The following is a 20,988-nucleotide window of genomic DNA, read 5'->3' as shown; positions in this document are numbered from 1 at the left end:
TTAAGGGATCTGACATTCCACGCTCCGATCCGTAGAACGCCAGTTTTCTTTCTCCTGATAATGACGTCCTCTTGAGTAGTCCCCGCCCAGAGATGCGAATGTGGGACTATTTTACCTCCGGAATATTTTACCCAAAAGGACGCCATCATCATTTAATCATACAGTAAAGCTGCATGTCCTCGGGAAAAATTACGGCTGTAGTTTGCCCTTGCTTTCAGCCGTTCGCAGTACCAGAACAGCAAGGCCATTTTGGTTAGTGTTACAAGGCCAGATCAGTCAATCATCCAAACTGTTGCCCCTGCAGCTACTGAAAAGGCTGCTGCCCCTCTTCAGGAACCACACGTTTGTCTGGCCTCTCAACAGATACCCCTCCGTTGTGGTTGCACCTACGGTACGGCTATCTGTATCGTTGAGCCACGCAAGCCTCCCCACCAACGGCAAGGTCCATGGTTCAGCTGCTATACTGTAGCTAAATGATGAACGATCTTTCTTTCTTTGTATTCGCAGCGCATTATACATGTCTACATTGAGATTCAATTGCCATTCCCTGCACCATGCGTCAATTCGTTCCAGATCCTGCTGCATTTCAGTACAATTTTCCATTGTTACAACCTCTCGATATACCACAGCATCATCCGCGAAAAGCCTCAGTGAACTTCCCATGTTATCCACAAGGTCATTCATATATATTGTGAATAGCAACGGTCCTACGACACTCCCCTGCGGCATAGCTGAAATCACTCTTACTTCGGAAGACTTCTCTCCATTGAGAATGACATGCTGCGTTCTCTTGCCTAGGAACTGTTCAATCGAATCACACAATTGGTCCGATGGTCCATGTGCTCTTACTTTGTCCATTAAATGACTGTGGGGAACTGCATCAAACGCCTAACGGGAGTCAAGAAACACGGCATCTACCTGAGAACCCGTCTCTATGGCCCTCTGAGTGTCGTGGACGAATAGCGCGAGCTGGGTTTCACACAATCGTCTTTTTCGAAACCCATGCTGATTCCTACAGAGTAGATTTCTAGTCTCCAGAAAAGTCATTATACACGAACATAATACGTGTTCCAAAATTCTACAACTGATCGAAGTTAGAGATATAGGTCTGTAGTTCTGCACATCTGCTCGACGTCCCTTTTTCATAACAGGGATGACCTGTGCCCCTTTCCAATCTTTTGGAACGACCGAAGAGTCAGTCGCCGCCCTAGAAACTTTTGGACATTGGCAAAAACACCTAGTAAATACCTCCGACAAACGGGCTTGTCGTGGTGCTTTGAAGTGGTTCTTTGAATGGTTCTTCGAGGGGAGGAAGAAGACACGAGGAAACGTCGCCTGGACGGACGGACCGACGATTAGTCAGCGGACGTCATACTGAGCTGCAACGACTTAGCCATTACGCCGCTCGACAGAAGAAGATGTCGGTACCGCGCGAATAGGTCAAAGCAGAAGACGCCAATCCATATGTTACCAGAAAGAAGTTCGTGTGGTACTTACCCTCGTGGCTGGTGAGGACGAAGGGGGTGCGGCCGCAGCAAATGGGTCATCTGTGAACTTAGAAACTGATGAACTCCGCTAGAAGACGCCGAAGAGAAGGGTCGCTAGTTCGATTTCGGGACGGAGTACTCCGCGTCAAGCCATAGCCACTTGTTAAAAACACAAAGAGCGAATTCACAAGGAGAAGACCACGCCGACGCCGCATTGAGTCATGGGCACTGTACTGAATGGATGAATAAGCCGTCGGCATGCCGCAGCAACACGAGCCGTCACCGCATCAGCTATAATTGAAATCTACACTACTGGGCATTAAAATTGCTACACCAAGAAGAAATGCAGATGATAAACGGGTATTCATTGGACAAATATATTATATTGGAACTGACAGGGACCGATGACCGTAGGAGTCTGGTCCCTTTAATCCCCACAACCAACCAACCAGAACTTACATGTGATTACATTTTCACGCAATTTGGGTTCATAGATCCTGAGAAATCAGTGCCCAGAACAACCACCTCTGGCCGTAATAACGGCCTTGATACGCCTGGGCGTTGAGTCAAACAGAGCTTGGATGGCGTGTACAGGTACAGCTGCCCATGCAGCTTCAACACGATACCACAGTTCATCAAGAGTAGTGACGGGCGTATTGTGACGAGCTAGTTGCTCGGCCACCATTGACCAGACGTTTTCAATTGGTGAGAGATCTGGAGAATGTGCTGGCGAGGGCAGCAGTCAAACATTTTCTGTATACAGAAAGGCCCGCAAGGGACCTGCAACATGCGGTAGTGCATTATCCTGCTGAAATATAGGGTTTCGCAGGGATCGAATGAAGGGTAGGGCCATGGGTCATAATACATCTGAAACGTAACGTCCACTGTTCAAAATGCCGTCAATGCAAACATGAGGTGACCGAGACGTGTAACCAATGGCACCCCATACCATCACGCCGCGTGATACGCCAGTATGGTGATGACGAATACACGCTTCCAATGTGCGTTCACCGCGATGTCGCCAAACACGGATGCGAAAATCATGATGCTGTAAACAGAACCTGGTTTCATCCGAAAAAACGACATTTTGCCATTCGTGCACCCAGGTTCGTCGTTGAGTACACCATCACAGGCGCTCCTGTCTGTGATGCAGCGTCAGGTGTAACCGCAGCCATGGTCTCCGAGCTGATAGTCCATGCTGCTGCAAACGTCGTCAAACTGTTCGTGCAGATGGTTGTTGTCTTTCAAACGTCCCCATCTGTTGACTCAGGGATCGAGACGTGGCTGCACGATCCGTTACAGCCATGCGGATAAGATGCCTGTCATCTCGACTGCTAGTGATACAAGGCCGTTGGGACCCAGCACGGTGTTCCGTATTACCCTCCTGAATCCACCGATTCCATATTCTGCAAACAGTAATTGGATCTCGACCTACACTAGCAACAATGTCCCGATACGATAAACCGCAATCGCTATAGGCTACAATCCGACCTTTATCAAAGTCGGAAACGCGATGGTACGCATTTCTCCTCCTTACACGAGGCAACATGCCAACGTTTCACCAGGCAACGCCGGTCAACTGGTGTTTGTGTATGAGAAATCGATTGGAAACTTTCCTCATGTCTGCACGTTGTAGGTGTCGCCACCGGCGTCAACCTTGTGTGAATGCTCTGAAAAGCTAATCATTTGCATGTCACAGCATCTTCTTCCTGTCGGTTAAATTTCGCGTCTGTAGCACGTCATCTTCGTGGTGTAGCAATTTTAATGTCGAGTAGTGTACAAGTGATTGGTGTCTACTCCTCCGCTCTGCCGCTGCGAGGAACTGAGCGAGTTGAAACACATTGTATTCGTCTGTTTAAAGATATTGCCACAATAAATGACTGTTAGTCGACCCACCAATGTTTGACTCACACCTCACCCACTGAGCCAAGAGAAGTGCCCACTCCATCGACCACAAAGTGAGGTTCTCTCCCGCCATCCCTGAAAAAATAATGACCTTTGCTCCCCTCTGCCACTGACACTGAATATTTGCTGTCACTAAATCCCGACCCACTACAGTACTAACTAGTACAATATTTCAAACTGAAGGCAGTGTACTAGTGTCTACACATTCGCAGTTATATCGCAAACGGCTCGTTTGCGAACCCACGTTGACAAGAACGGTTTTGCTTCTTTTATCGTATATTTTCATCCAAGTAACCTGTCAGGTTTTCTGGGCGTTACAGATTAACGATGTGCTTTCCGATTATTATTTTTTTTTTTCAATTTTATGTGAAATATTTTCGCGACGGACCAAGTACTCTTCTTCAGGTACCGCGAGCTGTGCCTGTAAGTGCACTCCTGCCTGCGCTTCAGCCAGACTGTCAGCTGTTGTTGCTCTCTCGCTGATATATCTGACTGATTTCTATTCCCAGCGATAAGTCAGTATTAGACCGGTTTGTAAGATCACAGCGCTTTGCACGGTTTAAGAAACACAACAGATACACATAACAGAGACTTTAATCACCCTCCCCCCGTCGCAGGTTCGAGTCCTCCCTCGGCCATGGGTGTGTGTGTCGTCCTCAGCGTAAGTTAGTTTAAGTTAGATTAAGTAGTGTGTAAGCCTAGGAACCGATGTCCTCAGAGCTTTGTCCCATACTCCTTACCACAAATTTCCAATTTTTACTTTGATCATCAATAATATATTCTTTTTTCCTGTTTACAAAAGTCTACCAACGCCGGGGTAACTTTTCGATTCCGCTACTGCAGAACTCAGTTTTGAGACAAAGAACTCATCAGACCACGTTCGGAGCGCATTTTCGTCGGAAAGGAAGTTTCTTTAAGGTTGTTTGATAGAGCGCGGAAAAGATGAAAATTTGAAGGCGAAAGATCAGATGAACAAGGTGGGTACGGAATGATTTCCCAACACAACTCCTGCATCACGATTATTTTGTCAGTCTAGAAGAATGCACGCGAGCGTTATCGTCGAGTAGTACCACTTCACGCATTCTGTCTGGTCGTTGTTCTTGGATTGCGTCTGCAAGACGTCTCAGTTGTTGACAATATATGTCAGTAGTGACGGTTAAATCTCTGGGAAGCAATTCGTTGTACACCACACCGTCGCTGTTCCAATAAATGCATTACATTGCCGTTTTGGATGCGCCCAGGTCTCTCTACGGGGAGTTGCTGCTTTGTTTGGGCTCAGCCATTCCCTTCTTTACCCTGTATTAGCATAAAGACTTCATTTTTCGTCACCAGTAAGGATACAGGATAGGAATGGGCGGAGTTGTTCATAAACCAACTGATAACGAGCAAGCAGAGATACAAATTTGGCTACCTGCTGATTTTTTTGAATTTGGCTCAGAGCATGTGGTACCCGTACACCCGATTTTTAAACCTTCACCATTGCCTGCAAATGTCGCACGATAGTGGAATGATCACAAGTATAATAATTCCAATCCCAAAGAAAGCACGTGTTGACATATGTGAAAATAGCCGAACTATCAGTTTAATAAGTCACAGCTGCAAAATACTAACGTGAATTCTTTACAGACGAATGGAGAAACTGGTAGAAGCCGACCTCGGAGAAGATCAGTTTGGATTCCGTAGAAATGTTGGAACATGTGAGGCAATATTGACCCTACGACTTATCTTAGAAAATAGATTAAGGAAGGGTAAACCTACGTTTCTAGCATTTGTAGACTTAGAGACAGCTTTTGATAATATTGACTGGAATACTCTCTTTCAAATTCTGAAGTTGGCAGGGGTAAAATACAGGGAGCGAAAGGCTATTTACAATTTGTACAGAAAGCAGATGGCAGTTATAAGAGTCGAGGGACATCAAAGGAAAACAGTGGTTGGGAAGGGAGTGAGACAGGGTTGTAGCCTCTCCCCGATGTTGTTCAATCTGTATATTGAGCAAGCAGTAAAGGAAACAAAAGAAAAATTCGGAATAGGTATTAAAATCCATGGAGAAGAAATAAAAACTTTGAGGTTCGCCGCTGACACTGTAATTCTGTCAGAGACAGTAAAGGACTTGGAAGAGCAGTTGAACGGAATGGACAGTGTCTTGAAAGGAGGATATAAGATGAACATCAACAAAAGCAAAACGAGGATAATGGAATGTAGTCGAGTTAAGTGGGGTGATGCTGAGGGAATTAGATTAGGAAATGAGACACTTAAAGTAGTAAGGGAGTTTTGCTATTTGAGGAGCAAAATAACTGATGGTGGTCGAAGTAGAGAGGATATAAAATGTAGGCTGGCAATGGCAAGGAAAGTGTTTCTGAAGAAGAGAAATTTGTTTACATCGAGTATTGATTTAAGTGCCAGGAAGTCGTTTCTGAAAGTATTTGTATGGAGTGTAGCCATGTATGGAAGTGAAACATGCACGATAAATAGTTTAGACAAGAAGAGAATAGAAGCTTTCGAAATGTGGTGCTACAGAAGAATGCTGAAGATTAAATGGGTAGATCACATAACTAATGAGGAGGTATTAAATAGAATTGGAGAAAAGAGAAATTTGTGGCACAACTTGACTAGAAGAAGGGATCGGTTGGTAGGACATGTTCTGAGGCATCAAGGGATCACCAATTTAGTACTGGAGGGCAGCGTGGAGGGTAAAAATCGTAGAGGGAGACCAAGAGATGAATACACTAAGCAGATTCAGAAGGATGTAGGCTGCAGTAGGTACTGGAAAATGAAGAAGCTTGCACAGGATAGAGTAGCAAGGAGAGCTGCATCAAACCAGTCTCAGGACTGAAGACCACAACAACAACAGTCATATTTGACAGTTCTCCAGTACACTGACGTGAATCATTGTGGATGAATGTACATAACCGATCTCCATCAAACCCCGATGATGCTCCCGAACGTGAAAAGTCACTAATGTCGAAACGATCCTCTTTAAAACGATATAACAGTTTCCTCGTTGTGGTCTCACCAATCGCACTATCCCCATACACAATGCAAATGTTTTTGGCTGCCTTGCCAGCTGACACCCCTCTAATGAGCTCAGACAGAATAATGTTTCGGAAATGTTCCGATGTCCCCACTTGGCACTCTATTCTACAGCGTCCGCAGCTCCACTCACTATTTGCAAATGAGAAAATGTAAACGCAAATAGCAACAGTGAACTACAAACAAGAAATGACAATCGATAGACAAATCCACAGCAACAGGAATACCAACATGCAAAACAAAAACGCTACGAACTTGTGCACCAGCCTAATAAATTGAGACTCCTACCAAATAAACCACGGCTGAGGTTTCAGTTCAAACAGGACTTTATTAAGATTTCGCCGGCTGTTACATCCACCGCAGCTGTAGAACGCTGAAAGAATATGTGGTTCACGGAATTCAGTGCGGGCTCTAAAAAGACAAAAGAGCATCCAATGACACGTACTGAGTGTCGAGAGCCGAACTCTGCTACAGGGTGTTTCAAAAATGACCGGTATATTTGAAACGGCAATAAAAACTAAACGAGCAGCGATAGAAATACACCGTTTGTTGCAATATGCTTGGGACAACAGTACATTTTCAGGCGGACAAACTTTCGAAATTACACTAGTTGCAATTTTCAACAACAGATGGCGCTGCAAGTGATGTGAAAGATATAGAAGACAACACAGTCTGTGCGTGCGCCATTCTGTACGTCGTCTTTCTGCTGTAAGCGTGTGCTGTTCACAACGTGCAAGTGTGCTGTAGACAACATGGTTTATTCCTTAGAACAGAGGATTTTTCTGGTGTTGGAATTCCACCGCCTAGAACACAGTGTTGTTGCAACAAGACGAAGTTTTGAACGGAGGTTTAATGTAACCAAAGGACCAAAAAGCGATACAATAAAGGATCTGTTTGAAAAATTTCAACGGACTGGGAACGTGACGGATGAACATGCTGGAAAGGTAGGGCGACCGCATACGGCAACCACAGAGGGCAACGCGCAGCTAGTGCAGCAGGTGATCCAACAGCGGCCTCGGGTTTCCGTTTGCCGTGTTGCAGCTGCAGTCCAAATGACGCCAACGTCCACGTATCGTCTCATGCGCCAGAGTTTACACCTCTATCCATACAAAATTCAAACACGGCAACCCCTCAGCGCCGCTACCATTGCTGCACGAGAGACATTCGCTAACGATATAGTGCACAGGATTGATGACGGCGATATGCATGTGGGCAGCATTTGGTTTACTGACAAAGCCTATTTTTACCTGGACGGCTTCGTCAATAAACAGAACTGGCGCATATGGGGAACCGAAAAGCCCCATGTTGCAGTCCCATCGTCCCTGCATCCTCAAAAAGTACTGGTCTGGGCCGCCATTTCTTCCAAAGGAATCATTGGCCCATTTTTCAGATCCGAAATGATTACTGCATCACGCTATCTGGACATTCTTCGTGAATTTGTGGCGGTACAAACTGCCTTAGACGACACTGCGAACACCTCGTAGTTTATGCAAGATGGTGCCCGGCCACATCGCACGGCCGACGTCTTTAATTTCCTGAATGAACATTTCGATGATCGTATGATTGCTTTGGGCTATCCGAAACATACAGGAGGCGGCGTGGATTGGCCTCCCTATTCGCCAGACATGAACCCTTGTGACTTCTTTCTGTGGGGACACTTGAAAGACCAGGTATACCGCCAGAATACAGAAACAATTGAACAGCTGAAGCAGTACATCTCATCTGCATGTGAAGCCATTCCGCCAGACACGTTGTCAAAGGTTTCGGGTAATTTCATTCAGAGACTACGCCATATTATTACTACGCATGGTGGATAGTGGAAAATATCGTACTATAGAGTTTCCCCGACCGCAGCGCCATCTGTTGTTGAAAATTGTAACTACTGTAATTTCGAAAGTTTGTCTGCCTGAAAATGTACTGTTGTCCCAAGCATATTGCAACAAACGGTGTATTTCTATCGCTGCTCGTTTGATTTTATTGCCGTTTCAAATATACCGGTCATTTTTGAAACACCCTGTATAAGTAGCGCTCCGAGACAGAGTTCTGCATAGGATGTACCAAAAAATCGACTCATTGCAATACACCGTAAACAGCCTACAAAGCACTGGAACAACGATGCCTATAGACTGCCACGGACACTCTGAACCGCTGCCCCTAGCGAAAGCCTCCAAAGATGACTACGTTCAATGAAAACTGTTGCAATTGCAGCACTGTTCAGAAGAGGCAAAACTAGTACAAAAACCCCAGAAACCAAACTGCTACTGTCGTAAGGTGGCAAGGAACTAAAAGTCCGACAAGCTGTGTCTCCAAAGTGCAATAAAAAAGTCAACGAAATAACTTAACGACCAAACACAAATCAAACTGGACCAACCACGCTAATTGTACGGTGCACAAACATGGAGACGCACACAAACAAACCAAAACCATGATATGGTTCGATTACAGATGGCGAACACATTTAACAACATAGTTCACAGTATCTGAATAAGAAGACTGATTCAGACGTCGAACTATTGAGTACAGACCGAAGCAACAAGTCGGCTCAACACCCGGAAGCTCACCATTATTTTCACTCCAGTCAGTTTCCGCTATTAACTTTGATACGGCCTGTCTACTAGGAAACATCCATAAATATTATAAAAATTTATGTATGTATAAATGTTCCTCAACTTCTTCTAAACCACTGGATCAATTTCATCCAAATATTGCACACAAATCACTTATTGTCTGGGAAGATCCACTGTGGGGGAAAAACCACTTACCTCTCAATGTGGTGAGAGTGGGACTGAAAGAGAACAGTAGCTGACGACACGCCAATAGCCATACAGTGGTTGTGGTGTCACCGCCAGACACCACACTTGCTAGGTGGTAGCCTTTAAATCGGCCGCGGTCCGTTAGTATACGTCGGACCCGCGTGTCGCCACTATCAGTGATTGCAGACCGAGCGCCGCCACACGGCAGGTCTAGTCTAGATAGACTCCCTAGTACTCGCCCCAGCTGTACAGCCGACTTCGCTAGGGATGGTACACTGTCTACATACGCTCTCATTGGCAGATACGACTATTTAGCATAGCCATCAGCTATGTCATTTGCTACGACCTAGCAAGGCGCCATATTCAGTTACTCTATGTCTTCTGAACAGATAATATTGTGAATCATGTACCGTCAAGAGCGACGTTCCTCATTAATGGATTAATGTTCCAGACCTCACGTCAGTATAGTTCTTCCCTCCTCACGCCAGCCTGCGTGAGCTGCAACGCGTACATTTCGGCCTCCAGTTGTAACACGGTGTGGGCTCTTCTGCCAACACAACAGTGGTCATCCTGTATTTGAGAATGACAGCACTTAGTAAATTCAAACCTTACTCATAGTTTCAAACGTTAATAATTTCAAACCTTAATGAGATTTTTTCTCGCTAAGACCTCCCCCCCCCTCCCCCCCCCCTCCCCCCCCCCCCCAAAAAAAAAAAATGAGGAAAAAAGTTTATTGCTTACTACATTTTCGCTGTTCACGCAGTAAAACTGCCGCATCAGGCATGATGTTTTAATTTAGCACTTCTTTACTACTAACTATATTCGCAATGAATTTCCCTGGCAGTATTCTCATATACCGATGAATGCACCTACAAAAACATGTCATTGTTTGAGGCATAGTTAAGGACATGTGACATTTAATAACGATGAGCTACAGTACTTGCAAATGAAATAGCAGCGGAAATTCACTAAAGATAGAGGTGAATTATTTGTAAAATATGTGTGAAATATGTTAAATATAGGTGAAATAAATATGAAATATGCGACCCAGCCAAAATTGAGGGAAAATACCTCCTCTTAAACTCATGTATCAATTTTAACGAAAGTCGGTACATGTTCTACTTACTATTTTGAAAAATTACTGTGGAGGTGAGAACCTGAGAACCTCCAATTTCCTATCAGGCTAGTGACAATAACGTAGTAATGAAGAAGGATGGAGAGAGCAGGAGATGAACAGTCAGACAGGGGGAAGAGGAGATGGACAGAGAAAGGAGGGGAGGAAGGGGTGTATTTGTACTGAAATGCAGGAGGATCTGCAGCGAATTGACGCATGGTGCAGGGAATGGCAATTGAATCTCAATGTAGACAAGTGTAATGTGCTGCGAATACACAGAAAGATCCTTTATCATTTAGCTACAAAATAGCAGGTCAGCAACTGGAAGCAGTTAATACCATAAATTATCTGGGAGTACGCATTAGGAGTGATTTAAAATGGAATGATCATATAATGTTGATCGTCGGTAAAGCAGATGCCAGACTGAGATTCATTGGAAGAATCCTAAGGAAATGCAATCCGAAAACAAAGGAAGTAGGTTACAGTACGCTTGTTCGCCCACTGCTTGAATACTGCTCAGCAGTGTGGGATCCGTACCAGGTAGGGTTGATAGAAGATATAGAGAAGATCCAACGGAGAGCAGCGCGCTTCGTTACAGGATCATTTAGTAATCGCGAAAGCGTTACGGAGATGATAGATAAACTCCAGTGGAAGACTCTGCAGGAGAGACGCTCAGTAGCTCGATACGGGCTTTTGTCAAAGTTTCGAGAACATACCTTCACCGAAGAGTCAAGCAGTATATTGCTCCCTCCTACGTATATCTCGCGAAGAGACCATGAGCATAAAATCAGAGAGATTAGAGCCCACACAGAGGCAAACCGACAATCCTTCTTTCCACGAACAATACGAGAATGGAATAGAAGGGAGAACCGATAGAGGTACTCAAGGTACCCTCCGCCACACACCGTCAGGTGGCTTGCGGAGTATGGATGTAGATGTAGATGTAGAAAGGATGGAGGAGAAGATGAACAGAGAAAGTTAAGAGGAAGAGATGAACAGAAAGATGGTAGGGGAGATAGAGAAAGGGAAGTGAAAGAGATGAATAGAGAGGGGGAGAGGAGGAAGATTGATAGTGAGAGTGTGAGGAGGACGAGATGGAGAAAGGGGAGAGGGGGATATGGACAGAGAGAGGAGGATCATATGGTCACTGATAGGAGGGAGGAGGGGAGGAGGAGATGGGCAGAGAGGGAGAGAGAGAGAAGGGGGGAGGGAAGAAGAGATGGACACAGAAAGGAAAGAGCAGGACATATGGAGGGGGGAGGAAACAATTAGAGAAAGGGAAGAAGATGAATAGAGAGAGGAGGGAGGAGGATATGAACAGAGGTTGTGGGTGAGGGGACAGAGGTGAGAGGATGAGATGTGCTTAGAGAGGGGTAGGATGAGATGGTCAGAGAGAGGGAAAAGTAGAGATGGACAGAGAAAGAGAAGAGGAAGAGAGAAACAGAGCAAGTGTGAGAGGAGGAGGACAGGGGGAGAGTGAGGAGGAGAAGCTGGACAAAAAATGGGAAGAGGAGGAGATGGACACAGAGAGGGGGTGGGGGAAATGTACAGAGAAAGGGAGAGGAGGAGATGGGTAGAGAGGGGGAAGGAGGTAGTCGACAAAGAAAGGGATGTTGAGAAGATAAACAGAAGGTAGTAAGGATAGGGTGGACTGTGAAAGGGAAGAGATGGAGATTGACAGAAGGCCAGGGAGAAGAGGGTGGGGCAACTTATGGAGAACTTATCAACGGAGAGGAGAGGGAGGAACAGACAGAGAGGAGGAGCAGATAGTCAAAGAGGAGGAGAGGAGGAGTTGTACTGAGAAAGAGCAAAGGAGTATATGAACTAATTGAAGATAAGTGTAGACAAATACCCAGAGAAAGGCCCAGTACTCAGCTAACAGTAAGATAAAAAGTATTCACCGCCATTAAGATTTCCGTAGAATAGTCCAGTGTCCAATACTCCAGTCTCAGGTCCATAAACTGTCTACAGATGTACGGCAACCAGTCTACAGCGGAATTTCCCGGTCCGGTTGTAGGACAGGTGCAAAGAGCGGCGCCGCGGGTTATATGCCGGCCATTCAGCCACGTCTGCGAACGGCCGCGTAATTACACACTTCCACCGCATCTGCTGCAGCTTTCACCACGGCGGACCCACACCGCGGTTTCGTCAGTGGAAGTACCGCGGCCATGTCAGCAGCGATTTTCTGTAACCGTTCTGACCCATAGCTCGGATTTCACACTCCGGGTAATGCTGTAAGGTCGGTTCGAACATCACAGATACTAGGAATGGCCTTATTGGTCTCTGTGATACGCCGTTGCCTTCCGACGACTAAAGTAACTTCTCAGGACCAATTATAGGGAGACTTACTACAGTTTACCGGGGAACGCGGTATTTTTCGCATTAACTTTGACTGACAGAATTGAAAGACTGTAAGAAAATGAAACACCTTTAGCCGTCCTTATGATGTCATTTACTGAGTGGCTATCAGTTTCGGCGCTACGGTGTACCATCTTCAGATCTGTATGCATAAACAGTAATGATAGCCTTATCAACTTACCAACTTATCAACGATGCAATACAAAGACAGATTAAGAGCAGAATGAGAATAGAGAACAAGACTGTACAAGTTAATGTATAGTAATCATTTAATCATTCGATAGAACGAGCAGATACATCCATTGTCACATACCTAAACTATACCATAACGAAGTTCTCTCTATACAATGTGCAAATTCATTATACATTAATAACTCCATTAATTAAATATTCCATCATTTTATTGGCCAGTTGGACGATACATTATTAGCACAATCCTGAAATAATCTACTGAACGACAAAATAACTGTAGAAAATGATAAATGTATCAGAGAGACTACGTCATGGGTGTAAACCGTTGAAGGGCATACTTATGTCATGTACAGTCATGCTCAAAAGTATCCGAACGACCTGAATTGCATTTGGCCTGATTCCCATGCAACCCACATAACGCAGCTGTCTAGCAGGTCCTCTAATCGCTCCTCGGTACAGTCGTTTATTATTGAAAATAGTTCCAACAAGTCACCACTAGAAAATACTGCTCTGTATCGCAATAACTCAAGATGTAAAGTAATACCACGATACTAGATATATCAGGGAACACCTTATCACAGATAAGACTGTCCTTAAGGCTTGTAAGCTCACATTTTTTGCAATAAATGACATACCTGAAATGTTATCACTCTCATTATTACGTCAGATAGGTAATGCACGTAGTAAGTCCGTCGTATTCATGATTTCCTCTTCAAAGTAACATACCGTACTTGTTATTTAACACAAAATGACACTAAACATTTAAGTTATTCACGGGCGGCTAGTTGAGAATATGTATGAACGTCAAATGACACGATGAACCGTCTCGTTCTGCATATGGATTCAAACCCAGGTCATGCAGACTAAGATTTCGTGACTGACGGAAACTAACAGTCATTCCTGACTAGTCATACAGAGAGTGATATATCTCGACTTTAGACAGTATCAGTTAGCAAATATCAATTTTAAATTACATAACGTAAACATTTTTAACGGACGCGAATTCCTACCCAGCATCTATTGTCCCTGCTAACGAACTACGAGAGATGTTAAATATTGCTTCTTCACAAGCAACTTAATTGAAATGCAGTGAGGTAAAGCTTTGTGTTGGACAGGGATTTGAACCCAGAACCTAGTCGAAGAGTTCAGTGCTGACTGAGAATCGAACCCCACACATATCGTTGTTGACTACAGACAAACAGACGTCAGCTACCGAATTTTTCTCCACCAGCAGCTCGGAATAACATCCTTGAACATACAGTGATCTCGCAAATAGTTATATGTCTCACTGGGAGTCAAAAACGTCAGATATCGTTAGTGTTGACAACGAATGAAAATGCATAAAAAATCAGAATTATTATCCACCAGCAGATAGGTGTTCTCAGGCTCGAGCTTGATAATTCACAATGAAAACCTTTGTGCCGGGCCAGGATTCAAACCCATTCACGCGCAATATGTGGAGATGTTGAGGAATCTGCAGTTTTGAACAAACAACAAATTGTAGTCAAGCTATATTGTCACGAAGGGATCAAATTCCGCGTTAAGGGCGGTCTGAGTTGCATTCCCAGTTCAGGACCAATTTCACCGGCATACAGAAGCTCAAATAAAAGATGGAATAAGTGTCCTGTGACCCAACATGGCGTTTGTTTCGTCACTAGAAATAAATATTCTGCTGTCTGCTGAAGTTATCAATTTAATAGAACTTTGAACATAATTCCCTTCACTTCTCATCCCAAAATAGTCGCATGTGGAAAAAGGGCTAATTTTTCCGACATTTTGTTCTTTTCAGGTTTAATAGACGGCCAGGCAGCAGATGCATCTCGTAGCTTTTGTATTACGTGTGGAGAGAGCGCATCGTGCCAAAATAGTCAGAAAAGTATTTTGTACATTAGCTGTCGTCTGGTAGTGGCATTTTATTCTTCTTCAAACCTTGTTTGACGGCTTTAACTCAGAACAAGTTTTCTACGTGCATGTAATCAATAAACTGCATGTGCATTGTCAGGCTGTTATAGATAACATCAGAGAATTCGCATATATCGTTGATGATTAATTTCTCTCTCATGTTTAGTATTGTTTTAACAACACTAACAGAAACCTTACGAAAATTGTGCACTGTATTATAAATGAAATAAAACTACCCACGATAACCTTACGATGAAAGTCTGTTTTAATAAAACTGAGTGTCTGTACACAAGTGTGCCACTATCGGTACGAATTAGTAAAATACTACTCAGTTAGATTTCGATTGGTTTTGTGTTTAATTGATATGCTGAGTCATACTCAATAGGTATGCAAATGTGGCATTTGATAAATAAAATTATGTATTCCTAGAAACCCAAAATTTGCTTGTCAGCATCGGAAGAGGCGGCCGGCCGCAGTGGCCGTGCGGTACTAGGCGCTACAGTCTGGAACCGCGAGACCGCTACGGTCGCAGGTTCGAATCCTGCCTCGGGCATGGATGTGTGTGATGTCCTTAGGTTAGTTAGGTTTAAGTAGTTCTAAGTTCTAGGGGACTGATGACCTCAGAAGATGAGTCCCATAGTGCTCAGAGCCATTTGAACCATTTGAAGAGGCGTTACCTGTTGTGCAACATTGTAAGTTTTTCACCATTGCACTATGAGCTGAAAGTACTTTCTTGCTATTTGCTTATCGATGTTTGATCTGACTGCTTGTAGCCCTTTCACAGAAGGGATAAAAACGTTGCAGTAACCGACAGTGGAACCGCGAACCATAACAGTCGGTTTTACACAGGTCAGTGCGTAACCGAAGAGCTAGGGAAGATATACGTATTTTGGTTTCCTCTTACACTGCCAATAGTGGCTAGAACTCGTAAACCGCTATTTAAAGGACGAGATTAGTTGTGATTTCCATGTGCAACGACTTTCCTGGGCTGAAAACTGTAAATTTACAATCTTCTGTTACACCTCAAGCGATAATAACTCAGGTTATTCAATGGAAATGACAGGAAAAATCAAGTGAACTTTGAGGCTTAATTCCGTACACACCAGGAAGTAACTCGTCCATCACAGTGTTGCCAAACATACCTTGCCTTGTTACCAAATCTCACTTACAGTACCAGCAGGAAAGGACGAACCGATGTGATTCTACAGCGGGCTGGGAAGTGACCATAGCTGCCGTCTCAAAGATGCGGCTGCCACGACCTGGAATACGTACTGCGTCTGATTCGCATTTCTGTAACTAGGTTCAGGGACTGGAGCGTAGTTACTAATAATACTCAGAAGTGACTGCTAACTAAGCATCATAAACCAGTAACACTCATAGTTGTTTTTATATTACTTTCGTACTGTACTCAAAACTAAGAAACTAATTCACGGACGTTTTCGTGCCTCGCCGATAGTCGAGCACAACAAAGAAATGAAAATAAAAAGAGAATGTGTGTGTGTGTGTGTGTGTGTGTGTGTGTGTGTGTGTGTGTGTGTTTCGCGTGTGTGTGTGTGTGTGTGTGTGTGTGTGTGTGAGGGAGAGAGAGAGAGAGAGAGAGCGAGAGAGAGAAGAGAGCGAGAGAGAGAGAGAGAGATAAATATAAAAAAGAATGAGAGAATGGGCAAAAAATTGTTGTAAAGAAATTGAATACTGGTATGTAAAGAAATCTTTCATTAAAATGACACGTTCCACATCATTATGAAATGTCGTATTCATGATCTATGGAACAAGCATTAATCTAATCTAATCATATCATGTTGCTGACTAGCCGTGAAGGGTCATGAATTACCGAAATTTTCGCCAATATCAGTAACCAGATCTAAACCTGAAAATAAAAGACGACAGTTTTTGTAATAAACCAGGACTCTTATCAAGACCCTTTCATCCCTGTTAACTAACCACGAAAGATGTCTGATATACCTCAATTCAGAAGTAACAAAGTGTGTACATTTAAAGATGAAGCGCATGATGCGAAGTTCTGTGACGGAGATACGAACCCAACACGTAATCGCATTTTTAACTAAGTAAAATCAAATGTTACGTATCGATTTTTCTTCCCAGCTGCTAGGTGTTTGACTCTAAAATAAGGATACAAATTTTTGTGCCTGAGCGACAATCGAACCGCACTCCTATCGTTTTTCTTTATCGTCCACGAATATAGCTTAAATTTAAATTGCTTGCTCACCAACAGTAAGATGTGTGCGTGTTTAACCAGAAATTGTTGGCAACACATGAACAGACATTAAAAATTCACGTTAGTTTTCAGTAGCAATCCAGTGTGCACGTGATAGGGCTTGAAATGAAATTATGAATATTTTTGTACTGGAACAGGATTCGGACCCACATAATTACCTTTGGAGGAGACCTAGAGAAGATTGCAGCCTCGGGAAAAGGAACGAAATGATTGAACTACTCTTACGAGAGATTCAGATCCTCGAAAGAGGAGATACGAATTCGAATCACAGTCCAGCACCAAATTTTTCAACGTCTCTAGTTCAATCAAGTGCAAGTAAAATAAGAGCCCTGTTCCTTTAAATGGCTATCGGTTCATCAAATAAAATAAAATTTTCTAATGTAAGTTTACTGGCGACAGTATTTCTGTTTACCATGACCTCCACCTATGTCATTTCCCGACGTAAACCGGCTCTGCCCAGTTGGGAATGAAGGAACGTGATGTTTAATGCGGATTCTGGATTATAACATCTTTCTCTTGAGGTTACCAGAGGTAAAGTAAATCTGTTTGTGCCTCTTAAAAATAAATGCCTGAACCCACGCATTGCACCTGTGATAGTTCGTTCCACCAGACCATTGTGGCCACATTTCCCAGCCCCAGGAGTGTGCTGTAACGGATGATGTGCTTAGCTTACAAAATTAGTCTCGGTGGAAAAAATGCGAGTCTATTAAATGGTTAAGTGGAAGCAAGCTTCTGACGTGGAAATTATGCTGTTCTCATGTCAGCAGGATGTAAAGAGTCTTTTAGGCATCATAGCCTCGATGTGAAACCATTTTGAAATTTTCACTAATTCAGGAAGTTTCTTAGTTCGAGAAAATCCACTGTTACCGGATAATTCGATTATTACCGTCATTTTTACTATCATTTTCTTCATACCGCTGCTGGAACACATGTGCTTGAAGATCATTTAAGGCCTTTTGGTCATTATAAAAGTAGTTGCCCAATAACAGGTTCTTTCCCTGTCTACGGAATCCTTTTCATGTTATTATCAAATATCAGCAATTACTAGTGGATCACATTAAAACTAAAGTAATTGATGAAGACGTTACTTGATAACAAAAACGCGCTGCCTTTCTTCATTTACTTGCGCCTAGAAATGGCTGCCGAATACTGCCAAACCGAAAGCCAAGGGATCTTACTGCCTTCCGATATACGTCGCTGTCAGTTATTCCATATGATTTGGTCGACGTGACCTGTGTATGACAGAGAATGTTTTAGGAAATGAATTGTTTTCCTTTGCAATAAAAAGAAAGATTTTCATTCTAAGCTACCCAAGTCCAAAATTTTCGCGTTATTAGTTCAGATTTAATATTCGCTTCTATAATGTAGGAAAGTATTTCACAGTCGAAAAACCCGCATCCGACTCATTGACCTTACACTTAGTCACTGACCATAAATTCTAGCTCAGCCTGACACCAGTTTAAGTAACCTAATGTAGCGAAGACTGTTTTCCAGTGCTCTTTCTCACCGGAAAATATGTAATTCACTCATTGGGCTCCATAAGTACACTGTAACAGTAATTTCTGTGTGTATGCAATGTATACGGATTGTAGAATTTAATGGTGCTCTCACTTACACTTCTGTATACAATATGCCTGACCTAAAAGGGGCCCTTTATCATTACAGGCCCTGGGCGGTGCACCATGATACTGACAACAGTAATGTGCTTGTACTGACAACCTCACTGTTCGTTTTACCTGGTTTTGTAATCATTTAAATAAAACAACATGACCTTCCAGTGGGAGACATTTCGTCCCCCTTTTCCTTTCGTGAAATTTGTCAGTAAGCTTTTTGCCTTCCAACCAACGAAATTCGGCAGAGTACGGCCGGTAAACGATTCACAAACCACGATTTAGTGCCGTTAAGACGATTTCTTGATACATTGGCGTAGCTGAAGGAATTTAGTTTCTCCTTAAATCGTCTCATGCAGCAACGTTCACAGATCTCTCAAATAGGAAAAGCTCTTTATCCAGGTACGATGGTTGTTAAACAAACTTCCTACACCATTAAATTTCGGGAATGCAGCCGCATAAATTCTGCTTCTTCTTCTAATATTTCGGCTGTATATCTTTCAGCCATCTTCAGAGAGAGCCGTACGACTAACGCTCCAGCGCTCGCTCCATCCTTTTAAACTCGCGGACCGCGCCACTGCGCATGCGGCCACAGATGAACATTATAAAAGTAGTTGCCAAAGGTTTTGCCTATACCTGCATTCATCAGTGCCGTTGAAGAAGCTGTTCGACCACTCTCTACGGATTCTGCAGATGAAATAAGACGCGAAACTTGTCGAGCTGTTATGAAGGCTCGCCCCCAAAGAAGCAATATATCAGTGGCAGAGAGGACTGCACTACGTATGCTCCGCCAAGATACCGAAACGGTGGTTCTCCCTGCTGATAAAGGTAATTCCACTGTTTTAATGTCCCGTACGACTACCATGATAAGATATACAGCTTACTGAATGATAGTATGTACCGGAAGATCAGTAAGGACCCCACCAACAAGGTGGTAAGGAAGACGGCGTCGCTTTTGAATGCCTCCCCATTTCCACCGGAAGTCATACGAAGACTGAAACCAAGTGGTGCAGTGCCTCCAAGGCTTTATGGTCTCCTAAAGATCCATAAGAAAGACGTTCCTCTACGTCCTATCGTGAGCAATATTGGTTCTCCCAACTATGATTGTGCCAAGCACCTGGCGTCACTATTGAGGCCGCTTGTGGGAAAATGTGATCATCATATAAGGAACTCTGCAGATTTCATTGGCAAATTAAAATCTTTGAAACTGAACACCTCTGATCTATTAGTCAGCTTTGATGTTGTGTCGCTATTTACTAAGGTACCTCTCTCTGAATCTTTAGATCTCATTGGAAAAAGTTTTGATAAGGAGATTTTAGCTTTGTTTCACCATGTGATGACCTCCACATACTTTTTATTTAATAACGACTTTTTTGAACAGACTGACGGTGTTGCCATGGGTAGTCCTTTGTCACCCTTGGTGGCCAATTTATTTATGGAGGATTTCGAGGAGAAGGCCCTGGAGTCTGCTAGTTTGAAGCCTACAGTTTTTTGGAGGTACGTTGACGACACCTTTGTAGTGTGGCCCCATGGCGAGGACAAATTGTAGGACTTCTTAAACCATCTGAATTCCATCCATGGACAAATTCAGTTTACAATGGAAGTGGAAAACGAGGGATGTCTTCCATTTTTGGATGTCTTGGTTCGGCGTAAAGAAGATGGCACTCTGGGTCATGCAGTATATCGGAAACCGACCCATACGGACTTATATTTACATGCAAATAGCTGTCACCATCCTTCGCAGACGAGTAGTGTTCTAAGAACTTTGGTACACCGAGCACACGTCATATCTGATGAAAGTAGTTTAAAAGACGAACTTTTACATTTGAAGAGAGTTTTTGAGGACAATGGGTATTCTCCACAACAGATACGTAAGGCACTACAAATAAAACCTAAGGTGTCCGTAAGGAATGCAGAAGATGACGAGGAAACATTTAAATCCATGGCTGTCCTGACGTATGTGGGAAGCCTTTCATCCAAAATAGGACGGATCTGCACTAAACATAAAGTAAAAGTGATTTTTCGTCCACCGGCGAAGACGGCTGCACTCCTGGGTTCCGTTAAAGATGACTTACTACTCCGCAAACCTGGAGTTTACAAAATACCATGTGAATGTGGCCTTTCATATATCGGACAAACGAATCGTACAGTCCAAGAGAGGTGTACGGAACATCGCAGGTACACTCGGCTCTTACAACCCAGTAAATCGGCCGTGGCAGAGCATTGTATTGATTCAGGTCACTCTATGGTATATGAAAATGTCGAAATTCTGACTTCTGTTTCATCTTTCTGGGACTCCGTAGTAAAATAGGCCATTGAAATCCGCTTGGCGAAGAATTTAATTAATAGAGACAGCGGTTTCACATTAGATAGATCATGGAATCCGGCACTTTCAATATTG

This window comes from Schistocerca piceifrons, chromosome 1 (genome assembly GCF_021461385.2).
Source record: "Schistocerca piceifrons isolate TAMUIC-IGC-003096 chromosome 1, iqSchPice1.1, whole genome shotgun sequence".
In the NCBI taxonomy this organism is placed as follows: domain Eukaryota; kingdom Metazoa; phylum Arthropoda; class Insecta; order Orthoptera; family Acrididae; genus Schistocerca; species Schistocerca piceifrons.
This window is presented reverse-complemented; position numbering follows the sequence as displayed.